This window comes from Tauraco erythrolophus, chromosome 1 (genome assembly GCF_009769465.1).
Source record: "Tauraco erythrolophus isolate bTauEry1 chromosome 1, bTauEry1.pri, whole genome shotgun sequence".
NCBI lineage: Eukaryota > Metazoa > Chordata > Aves > Musophagiformes > Musophagidae > Tauraco > Tauraco erythrolophus.
The window spans coordinates 124,490,837-124,501,209 of NC_141465.1; positions in this window are offsets into that span (position 1 = coordinate 124,490,837).

The window sequence follows — 10,373 nt, forward strand, 5'->3', positions numbered from 1 at the left end:
GCCAAGAGCTTTTCTCATGCTCACTGAATTGCTCCAAGGAACTGAACGAGCATTGATAGCGAACCATGACTGGGCATGAATCACAGAATCATAGAATGGTTTGGGTTCAAAGGGGACCTCAAAGATCATCTAGTTCCAACCCCCCTGCCAGAGGCAGAGACACCTTCCACCAGATCAGGTTGTTCAAAGCCTCATCCAACCTGGCCTTGAGTATCTTCAGGGATGGGGCATCCAACTGCTCTGGGCAACTTGTTCCAGTGTTTTACCATCCTCATTGTAAAAAATCTCTTCCTTAGATCTAATCTAAATCTACCCTCTTTCAGTTTAAAGTCGTTGCCCCATGTCCTATCACTACATTCCCTTGTAAAAAGCCCCTCTCTGGCTTTCTTGTAGGCCCCCCTACAAGACCCCCTTCCAGCTACTGGAAGGCTGCTATAACATCTCCCTTGAGCCTTCTCTTCTCCAGGCTGAACAGCCCCAACTCTCTCAGCCTGTCCGCATAGCAGAGGTGCTCCAGCCCTAGCATCATCTTCATGGCCCTCGTCTGGATCTGCTCCAGCAGCTCCATGTCCTTCTTGTGCTGGAGACTCCAGAGCTGAATGCAGTATTCCAGGTGGGGTCTCACGAGAGCAGAGTAGAGGGGCAGAATCACCTCCCTCGACCTGCTGGCCATGTTTCTTTGGATGCAGCCCAGGATACGGTTGGCTTTCTGGGCTGCCAGCGCACATTGGCGGCTCATGTTGATCTTCTCATCAACCAGCACTCCCAAGTCCTTTTCCTCTGGGTTGCTCTCAATCCATTCACATAGGCACACGAGCTGCCAGTCAGGTAACTTCTCTCCCTGCGAGCACTGAGGGGACCCATGCCGGCACCCTGTGGACTCGCGTCATTTTCACCTGCCATATTCCACAGCTCCTGCCCCATCCAGTTCAGGAATAAACTCAAAGTGGATTCTTGAGCAGATATGGGCAATTAAAAATTTCAGGCACACACCGTTTTTTGTTACGGGTACACGACCCAGCACAAGAGAGGTCTCAGCAGAGGCTCTGCCAGGCTAGCTAACACAGGTAGGACGATGGCTTCAAGGGGGATCCTTGAGAGACCATTTCCTTGCTCTTAGGAATGACCACCGTGCCCCGCGGAGGGAACCCGGGAGCTGCCGCCTTCCCTTGGTTTTCAAGATTCCAGAAAGGGAGATCCCGGCCAGTTCTGTACCCGCATAAACTCCTCCACTCACTGGCTGGCTCCTCCCGCCTCTCATCCTCTTCTCGCCCCCCAGGCCGGAGGGATGAGGAGCCCGGGGCTCCAGCCAGGCTCACGCTGCGGGAGGGGAGGCGGGACGCGCCGAGCGGAGGCCGGGCACAACGCCCTTCCCCTCCCTCGGGCGGCCGAGCTCAGCGGCCCGGCCCCCTCCCCCGCGTCCCTCAGCCCGGCGAGGAGACGGGGCTGCGCGGCACCCCCGCCCCTCTCCCTGCCTGCCGGCACTGCGGGCTGAGGGGAAGGGAACCCGGGGAGGTATCGCCGGCACCGCTCCCTTCCCCGCAGCCCCGCGGCGGCGGGCGCGGCCCCCTCTCTCTGCCCCGCCTCAGCCCGCCCTCCCCGCGCAGCACGCCGGGCCAACATGGCCGCCTCCCGGTCCGCCGGGCGCCCGCCGCTTGGCTGACAGACAGCTGCCCGTCCTGGGGCCGCCGCGCCGCCCGGCATGGAGGAGAGCTCCAGCTGCGAGAGCCTCGGCGCCGGGCGGGCGGCGGCGGTGCGGCCGCCCAGCGGCGACTCCCTCTCCAGGTAACGGCCGCCGCGGCATCCCCCCCCCCGCCGCCGCCGCCGCCCGCGGGGGGCCGGGGCCGAGCGGCCGCTGCCTCACCGCCGCAGGGCTCGGCGGCGTGAGGGGCCCCTCGTCAGTCACCGCCATCGCGGGGCGTGGGAGGAGAGGAAGAGGGCGAAGAGAGGTCGGCAGAGGAAAGGAAACCGAGGGGATGGAGCCGGTGCCGGTTTCTCCCTCCGCGGACAGGAGGCTCTGGCGTTTCCCCGCTGCCGGGTCTCGCCCGGTGGGGTGTCCCTGCTCCCGGGGTGTCCCTGCTCCCGGGGTGGCTCCGGGGCGGCGGTGCGCGCTGGCGGGCGTGGGCACTGCTCGCCGCGGCCAAGCCGGTTTCTCTTCCAGGCGTTTAGTCACAGCAGGAGGTGTCACCCATGGCAGCCTTTCCATGAAAGCTCTCTGGATAACCCGGGCTGTGCTGTCTGTCTTTGGTGGGTGCAGGGAATGGATTTAGGAAATGAGCAGTACAGGTGAGCATTTGCTGGCAGGGCAGGGCAGGGAACCAGGCCCATTAGCTGCCTCCCTGTTCCCGAGCTCCGCCTTGTCCTGTGCTTTCACAGTAACAAATTTCCTGGGGTGTGTTGAGCATTTGTGGTTTTGACCTCATGACTTTTTCTGAGAGCTCGGCTTCGCGGTCTGCATGGCTTTTAATGCCGTGTGGGTGGTTTCCAAGGTCTTGAAGCCATGGAAGCCGAGAGGAGGCTTTCCTGTTCCTCCCACCCTCCGCAGGCGATTGGGGAAGTTTGAGTTTTGTGACTGGAAAGCACACCTGGCGTAGGCTGTGCATTGGATGCAGGAGAGTGCAGTTGGGTGGTAAGGGAGGACGTTGGCTGATGGACAGGGGTGGTGGTGTGGGAGGCCCTGGGAGCAGGATGACCTGGTGGCTGAAGGTTGTTCTGTCCGTCTCTGCCTGCCCTCGCCATTCCCCGGTCGTAGGATCACAGGGTAACACAGGCCGAAGGAATCTCGGCATCCCTCAGTCCCTCCTGCTCACAGCGGGGACAGCTCTCGGATCAGATCAGGCTGCTTATGGCTTTTACCCAGTCTGGTATTGAAAACCTGCAAAGATGGAGACTGCAGAACCTCTCTGAGCATCCCATTGGCATCTCCTGGCACTGAGGCTGCTTTTCGGTTCCCTGAAGCAGCCTCTCCTCCACATTCCCCCAGCATCTCCTCACAGGCAGGTGCTCCAGCCCCACCATCCCAGTGGCACTTCTTTGAATTCCCTTCAGCTTATCAATGTCTTTCCTGCACTGGGGAGCTAAAACCCGGATGCAATATTCCAGAAGCACTCTAATGAGTGCTGAGTAGAAAGGGATGCTTCCTTGGACCTTCTAGCTCTGCCTCTGTTCTTACAGCCTGGGGTGCTGGTGGCTTCTTTGCTGCCAGCACCTGTGTATTCCCATGCTTGATTTTTCCCAGCAGGACGTCCAAGGCCTTTCCACTAGAGCTGTTCCTCAGACAGGCAGTGCCCCGTTTGCAGTCAGATTTCTTTCTTTTTGAGTCCTTCATGACTCCTCGTTTCACCCTCCTTCATCAAATTGTTCTGTTCTCTGTATCTGTTTCCTTGTGCAGTTCACCTGTTGGCCAGATGCCAACAGGCCTCTCTCCCCCTTACCTTACTGACCCAACATACTCTTCTTTTTCCCCCTGCATCAACTTGGACCCATCTGGAGGTCAGCCTCTGTAAGGGACAGGTCTGTGGACACAAAAGAGAGCTTAACTCAGAAGAGCCAGTGGCTACAAGGAAGCTCCTGTTCAGCCTCTCAGCAACACGCCCTGCACAGATGGAACCGTTGGGAAACTGAGATGATAAATCTGTTTCTGTTGAGCATGCACAAGGCTATGTCTTTCAGTCCCTGAAAAGGCCCAGACTTGAACAGATTTCTTGGAATATGAAAAAGCTTATCCAAAAGCTTTCCAAATTTCAAGTCTGTGCTCCAACATCTAGAACTCATGGAAGAAAGCTAACCAATTTTTTTTTATGTGTTTCAAACAACACATATTTTTCTCTAGCTGAGTGTTGAAAATAGATAAAAGATTTTTCGTCTACAGTTATTAATAAAAACCCCCTCGTCTTGAGTTCGTGTATGCTGTGGATCTCTTTAGTTGAAATGGTTAAGATTATGGCAAAATTATAAGAAAGTGAAATAAGGTTCTTTTAATGAGAGAGGCCTGGTGACCTTCAGAATGTTTATTACCAGCTTCCCCTTCAAATCTAGTGATACTTATGCACAAATAAATAATTTTCCTATGAATTGGACTGTAGATCCATTTTCAGGGTTCTTTTTTTAAGTTTTTTTTTTTCATTAAAGCTGCAGCGCAGTCTGATTTTTATGCATCAGAACATTCCCTCTGAAGGTAATAAGACTATTTGTATGTATTGAAACATACTTACTTTCATCTCTGTGATTGTGGTCTAATAGCGAGACCAACTTTGAATTGTTAACCTGTGACTATAAGAGATGTGACACATTTTCACCAAGCGATTTTGTTTAAAAAGAAAAAGTTAGCTTTGGGGCTGATGTGAGGAGCACAGTGAGTCGCGAGGGTCCTGTCATCAGTTTTATAATCAGTTTTATTTAAAAGGGATAACAACAAAAAATGAGTAGAAAATCACTTGTCCCAGATTCACAATCTGAATGCAATGCGAAGCCTTATTGAGTTGTAGTTGACTGAATTATTTTATGCAAGATTTAGAAGACTTGGAAAGGTGATAGTATCAAATGTGTACAGCACCACGTTCTTTGGATTCTCTCACCTCCAGCGCAGATGTTAAGAAAGTTTAATATTTCTAGAGATACTTAAGATCTAGCTCCTCAAGAAGACGTGCTCAGTAGAGTTTACTGATATGTAAAGTTGGTTACATGAATAAGTGTCTTAAAAACCATATATTAATATGTTTATTTGTATTTTAATAATGCACGAGATGTGGCAGTAGCGGCATTTGATAGCAAAAGTTGCACTCATATTTTAGTAGACCTTAGTAACGTGCAGTGTCTGTGGACCCTGAGTAAAATACGGGAATAACTAAGCTAGCTAACTAAATGTTACCTACTTTTCAGGGTAGAAAAAGCATTTGGAAAACTCTTTAGGAGACTGATGGTATAGTTGTTGGTGCATGGTAAAAGGTCCCCAGCTCTGTGTGGAAACACTGAGTCTGTTTCAAATGAGCGGGTCATGGCTCATTAACTCAGCTGCCGGCATGGTTGTGCTGAAACAGCTGTTCTGCTTCTCATGTCTAAGCAGTCTCACCCAGAGCTGGTTTGGGGAGGCACAGCGCTGGGTTCTGCAGCTCTCTGGTTTCCAGAGGTCAATATTTAGGATGGACTTTCCCCTTGCATCCTGTTCCTGTGGAAGACTGCACTAACTACTTGTAAAGAGCTGTGGTGGTATTTAGCTAGCAGCTTGCGAGGAGCGCTAGCGTGTCTGCAAAGTCAGGTCAGGAGCAACCCATGAGACAGAAAAAAGAGTGAGGTAAAACACTTGATTCTAATGTTTGGTGAGCTACAGTATGGTTACGTCCAGAAAAGCAAGCTTTATTCAGTGTTGGGGACTGCTTTTATGTCTATAAGGAGGATCTACCCTGAGGATCCTGGGTGAGTGATAAACACATTTCAGCTGTACTAGTTAATCAGACTTCTTCAAAGATCACTCTTAAAATTATTTTGTAGTTATGGGTGGGTTTTTTGTTTTGTTTTATTTTTTAAAATTTGAAGTTGCATATGGATCCTCTGACCTTTAGAATTCAAAGTAATAGCCAGCAAAATTCTACCACGACCTTTCCCTTTGTGAAAGGAAAGCCAGGTAGAGCTGTGTATGACTTTAGCAGAACACATGACTCTAGGAGAAAGGTGATGTCAAACTTCAGATATTTACCTTTCATTAAAGGCAATTAGGCATTAGGTGTGATTATGTGCTGTGGTTTCTGAGTGAACGTATATCTCTTTGTGTTCCTCTGAAATGTTACCTGGAAAAGCCTATTACAGGACAGTCTGAACAACAGTCCAATGAGATATCTAAGAGGCTTTCTGTTAGAACTGCTGAAGGTAAATTTGTATGGTCTGTGCAAAAGCATGGGGTTGATTGTACTGTAAAAAAAAAACTGTTGCAGGAGATGTCATTGATATTTCAACCTCAGTATGGAATGAAAGCAATAAGGCAGTGGGCAGATGTTTCCTGTTAGCATGACTGTAGCAATGTTTCGTGTTACCGCTTTCTGGTTACTTGTTACCACCTCTCTGCTGGTGGTTATCGTCCACAGAGATCTGCTAAGACAGTGGATCCTGTGCATTGCACTTTTCCTGAAGCATATGAGATAATCGTGCTCCTCGTATGTTTGCAGGGATAACTCTGGAAACATAAAACTGCGTAAATCAGTGCAGCAAGGTGTATTGAAGCAATAGCTCCATGAAGTATGTACTCCCCTCTTCGTCTCAAGTAAGGTCTGTTAGTACCTGGTCCGATTTAAGGCTACGTTGAAGGAATTCTTTCCCCATGGGTGAGAGATGCTGGAAGGATTTGGGTCTGTAAGCTGTGGGCTGAGGAGGGCTCGCTAGCAGCACATTGCTACCAGATGTATGAGATTTGCTGATTGAGTTGTTTTGTGATGAGTCATTGAAGTTAGAGTTTGAAAGGGAAGATTTTTGCCAGTTCTGGTGTTCAGTGGAATGTGAGTAGCTGTCGTTTTCCTCATGGGCTTTGAAAGCACTTCTTGTATTTGATTTCTTATATGTGCGAAGCAGGAGTTCTCAAGAGATGTTACCATTAAAGACAAGTGCGTTGCTGGCTGAGTGTTGATAATGAACTGGTTTCTGCATCTGAGAAGCTTAACACTGTGCCTAGAACCAATTAGCAACTCCAGATGGGCTCATTATCATTAATTTTAATATGTGAATGATAATTTATAACACTTATTTGCAGCTGAAGTCCATTCTGAGATAGTTTTTTCGTGAATTGTATATTGCGAAGATAAAGAGAGTTTTGCTTGCATATAAGTTTGCAAAGTGAGGAGAATCTTTTATTAGTGTCTGAGGATTTGGGGCAGAAAATAATGAAAATAACATTCGTTTGAAAAGGCTTCAGAACTTTTAATTTACGCAGTGCACTTGTGAAGAGAAACTGTTACCTTTGAAGAACTTGGGAATTGTTTTTAGTAGCAATCTTTAGTGTGCACAGTTTGGCTCCTGCATTCAGCAGATACCATTCCTGCTTCTCTTGGCATGTAAGACCTTCAGTCTTAGAAGTTTTCCTCTGTCAGGCACATGCAGATCTCTTTGTCCAGGTCCTGACCCTTCAATAAAAGTGTATGTATTTGTTTTTTAAGTATATTTTCCATTTGAGAATATAAAATACAATTTACACTCACCTGTCTCTTGTATTGAAAATAATGTTATATTGCTGTTTTAAGGGCCTTACAGGAATTTGGGGTGCCATGATTCTAGCTGCTAGGTAGGTATAAAAGACCATGATTTCTGCATTGAAGAGCCAGAGACCAACTATTTAAATGTGCCTAAGCCAGGACTACTCTATTTTTACTAATGCCTGGCGGGTAGTTTTACTAAGCTCTTGGATATGCAGTCAAGCGCTGAGACTTCTTGCTGAGAGATTGGGCAAAGAGCGAGAAGCTCTAAGGATGAGATGAAAAACTGCTGTGGAGAGATGAGACAAGATTGGACAGCTGGTGAGGAGTAAAGCTAGGCTCAGAACACGACTCTCTTGGGTCCCGTCAAGCACTGCCTTTTCTGAAGAGAGATGGTAATGTTACGTTGACTTACACTCTGTTTGCTAGACAGTTCTCAGCCATACACATAGTTCCTTAACTGCAGGCTATTGACAGCAGAGACGCAATTACAGAACCAGAATTTTAAGATTGAGGATGACCTGGTGGTGTCAAATTACACAATTCCCATCTGTTACGTAATTGTACTGCTGCTATGACTTCAGTTATAGGTTAACACCTGTCTCAAACGTGCTTTGTTATCTATTTCTGATATTTTATCATCTCCCTTCCTTTGCTAATTCTTTTATAGCTCATGTACAAAGGCATGAACTGCATTTGGAACGGTCATAACACCTCTTGAATGGCTCAGCAGAATCAATAGTCCACAGCTGCTTTTTCATGAATCTTTTCTGATGACCTGCTTTACTGTTACTGGTTTATCGGTGCTGAGGGTATCAGACAGTGTAAAAAGAGACCTGATCCATACACAAAAGGGCTTACATTCCAGAAAGCTTAGTTGAGGAAAAAACCAGCAGGCATACATTAGAAATGCATCGGAAACCTTCCAGAGGTTGCTCTGATAAGGTGTTACCTACAAGGTGTGGTTGTAAAATGGGACATGAAAAAAGTGGTCTTGTTGTGTCTCCATGGAAAGCCCATTCCACCATGAAGAAGAGGGTGACAGGGAGGTAATGAAGTGCTTGGTTTGCTGAGGTGTGTGGGATAACCCAGGGAAGTGAGAATACAGAAGAGACACTGTCACAGTAATAACCTCCTTCTTCATTTTTAACTGAAAAACATCTGTCTCTTTTGTAGCCCCAGTAACTGGGAGCTAATTGAAGAAAATTCAGTGAAAGACAACAACAGAAAATCAGTGGAACTTTTCAAGTATTTGTTTTTCCTTTTCGTACCATCTGTAGTTTCTTTTGCCAGACAGTGTTCTCACTCAGTAATTTTCCAGTGACTTCAAGGTAGCTCTTTTCCTTGCTTCTCTTTTGCCTCTGCTTCATGAATTCTTTTCCATTGCTTTCTAAGCCCTGATATATTTGATGAAGAGAAAGCATTAGCAGCTTTGTAGTCCATAACCCCTTCAAGGTGATGTTCTAGTCATTTTGTTAGCTCTGCACCAGTACTCCCACTTTACAGATCTGGCCTTTCTGTAGTCTTCTGGCCATTGCTCCAGAATCATTAATGTTAGGTCACCCAATAGTTCAAATTTGATCTGGGTCAGGTGTGGGTATGTGATCATATTTCTGCTGAACTAGTTAGAAAAACATGAGTTTATGGGGCTTTTTTCTTTGTTCTAGAAAGATGGGCAACACCTGTTTAGAATAAACCAACATTTTTATCTGGATTTATTTACTGTGATGTAAAGAGGCTACGTGCTTGTACAAAATACTACACTCAAAGTGTTGTTCATGGGCAAAAAGGCAGCACGTCTTTATGTAGCAAAGAATTTATTGTTAGTGTAACTGGAATTTTGAAAAGCTAATCAGTATTACTCGAGATGCAATTATTACCAAAAAAGAAATAATAATAATACAGTTAAAACTGTTATACATACAGATCTTGGTTTCTACCCCTCTCCCTGGTCTTACACTCACCTCTCCCTTACTCCTCTGGGTCCCAAGGTTGCTGGTTTTGTTCTGCTGGTGGTGGGTGTTACAGTGAGTTGTCAGCATCTGGAGTCCTTTGCTGAGCGAAGTATGAGATTCATGTTGCTGGTTTCTTCTTTCCTTACTGTAGGATCCACCTGGGATCATTTTGGTGTGTTTGATAAAACAACTTTCCACCTATCTTTTTCTCCATTGGTCTGCAATTCCACATTACATCTGATTTTTCCTATATGTGGTTGCTTTTATGGGTATTAAATACTATTTCTTTGTTACCCCTAAAACCACTTTTGTCCAGCTCCAGGTCCATGTTTCTTTAACTAACCATTGGCGAGTTGTTTATAGCTGTGGTCTCCAGTGCCAAGCCTGTGCCCTGTCTCTTCTTATCCCATGCCTGTACCCCTCTATGCCACATACTGTGTCTACACTTCTCCAGGCCTCTGCTGTCATACTAGGCTGATGTGTTTCTCTATACAAAGTCATGACGTTAGTGGTAAATATTTCATTCTGTATAGAATAACTGCTTGTTACTGCTATCTGTGCAAAACTGCGGTGGTACCACACACAAACAAAAATAAAACAAAGTAGATATAAACACCTGGCCAATTACGGAAATTGCAGTCACCACTGAACGAAGTAAAACAAAGCTGCAGGCAGGCTAAGAAAAGTTCAGGCAAAGCAAGGGTAGAAACCTCAGTCCTGAGGCCTTGAAAATTCACTACAAAGCTTGTAGCCTATGAAGAGCGATGGCAGTACTGAATGACAGGGCTAAAGATTAACCCAGCTACATTTTTCTGAACAAAATTTAACTGGTGGAGTGAGTATACATCTGATCATTGCTTAGTGTTTTGTGAGGAAAGTGTTTGGTATATGGTTTTTTTGTTTTCACCTGGTGCAAAAGCACCAATATTTGAATTATTGAGCTCCTGAACCACAGCCTCATTCATATCTCCTGCCTTTAGTGAAAATAAAGCATTCATGCTGTTTTTATTGCTGTGTTAATAAATCCTATTGTTGATTTCAGTGATATCATTGCTATAAGATAGTGGTCTTCTGAATGAGAAAGGTTGCACAGATAGGTAGTAGGACTAGCCTCATCAGCTGTTCCAGCTAAATCTGCCCATGAATGAGCTGGAGCCTTTGAACGCGTCGGTTACATGTGGAAGATTATAGGGGCTGCCCGGCTGCTCTGGAGAGCAGATGCTGAAGGTAGAGACAGGTC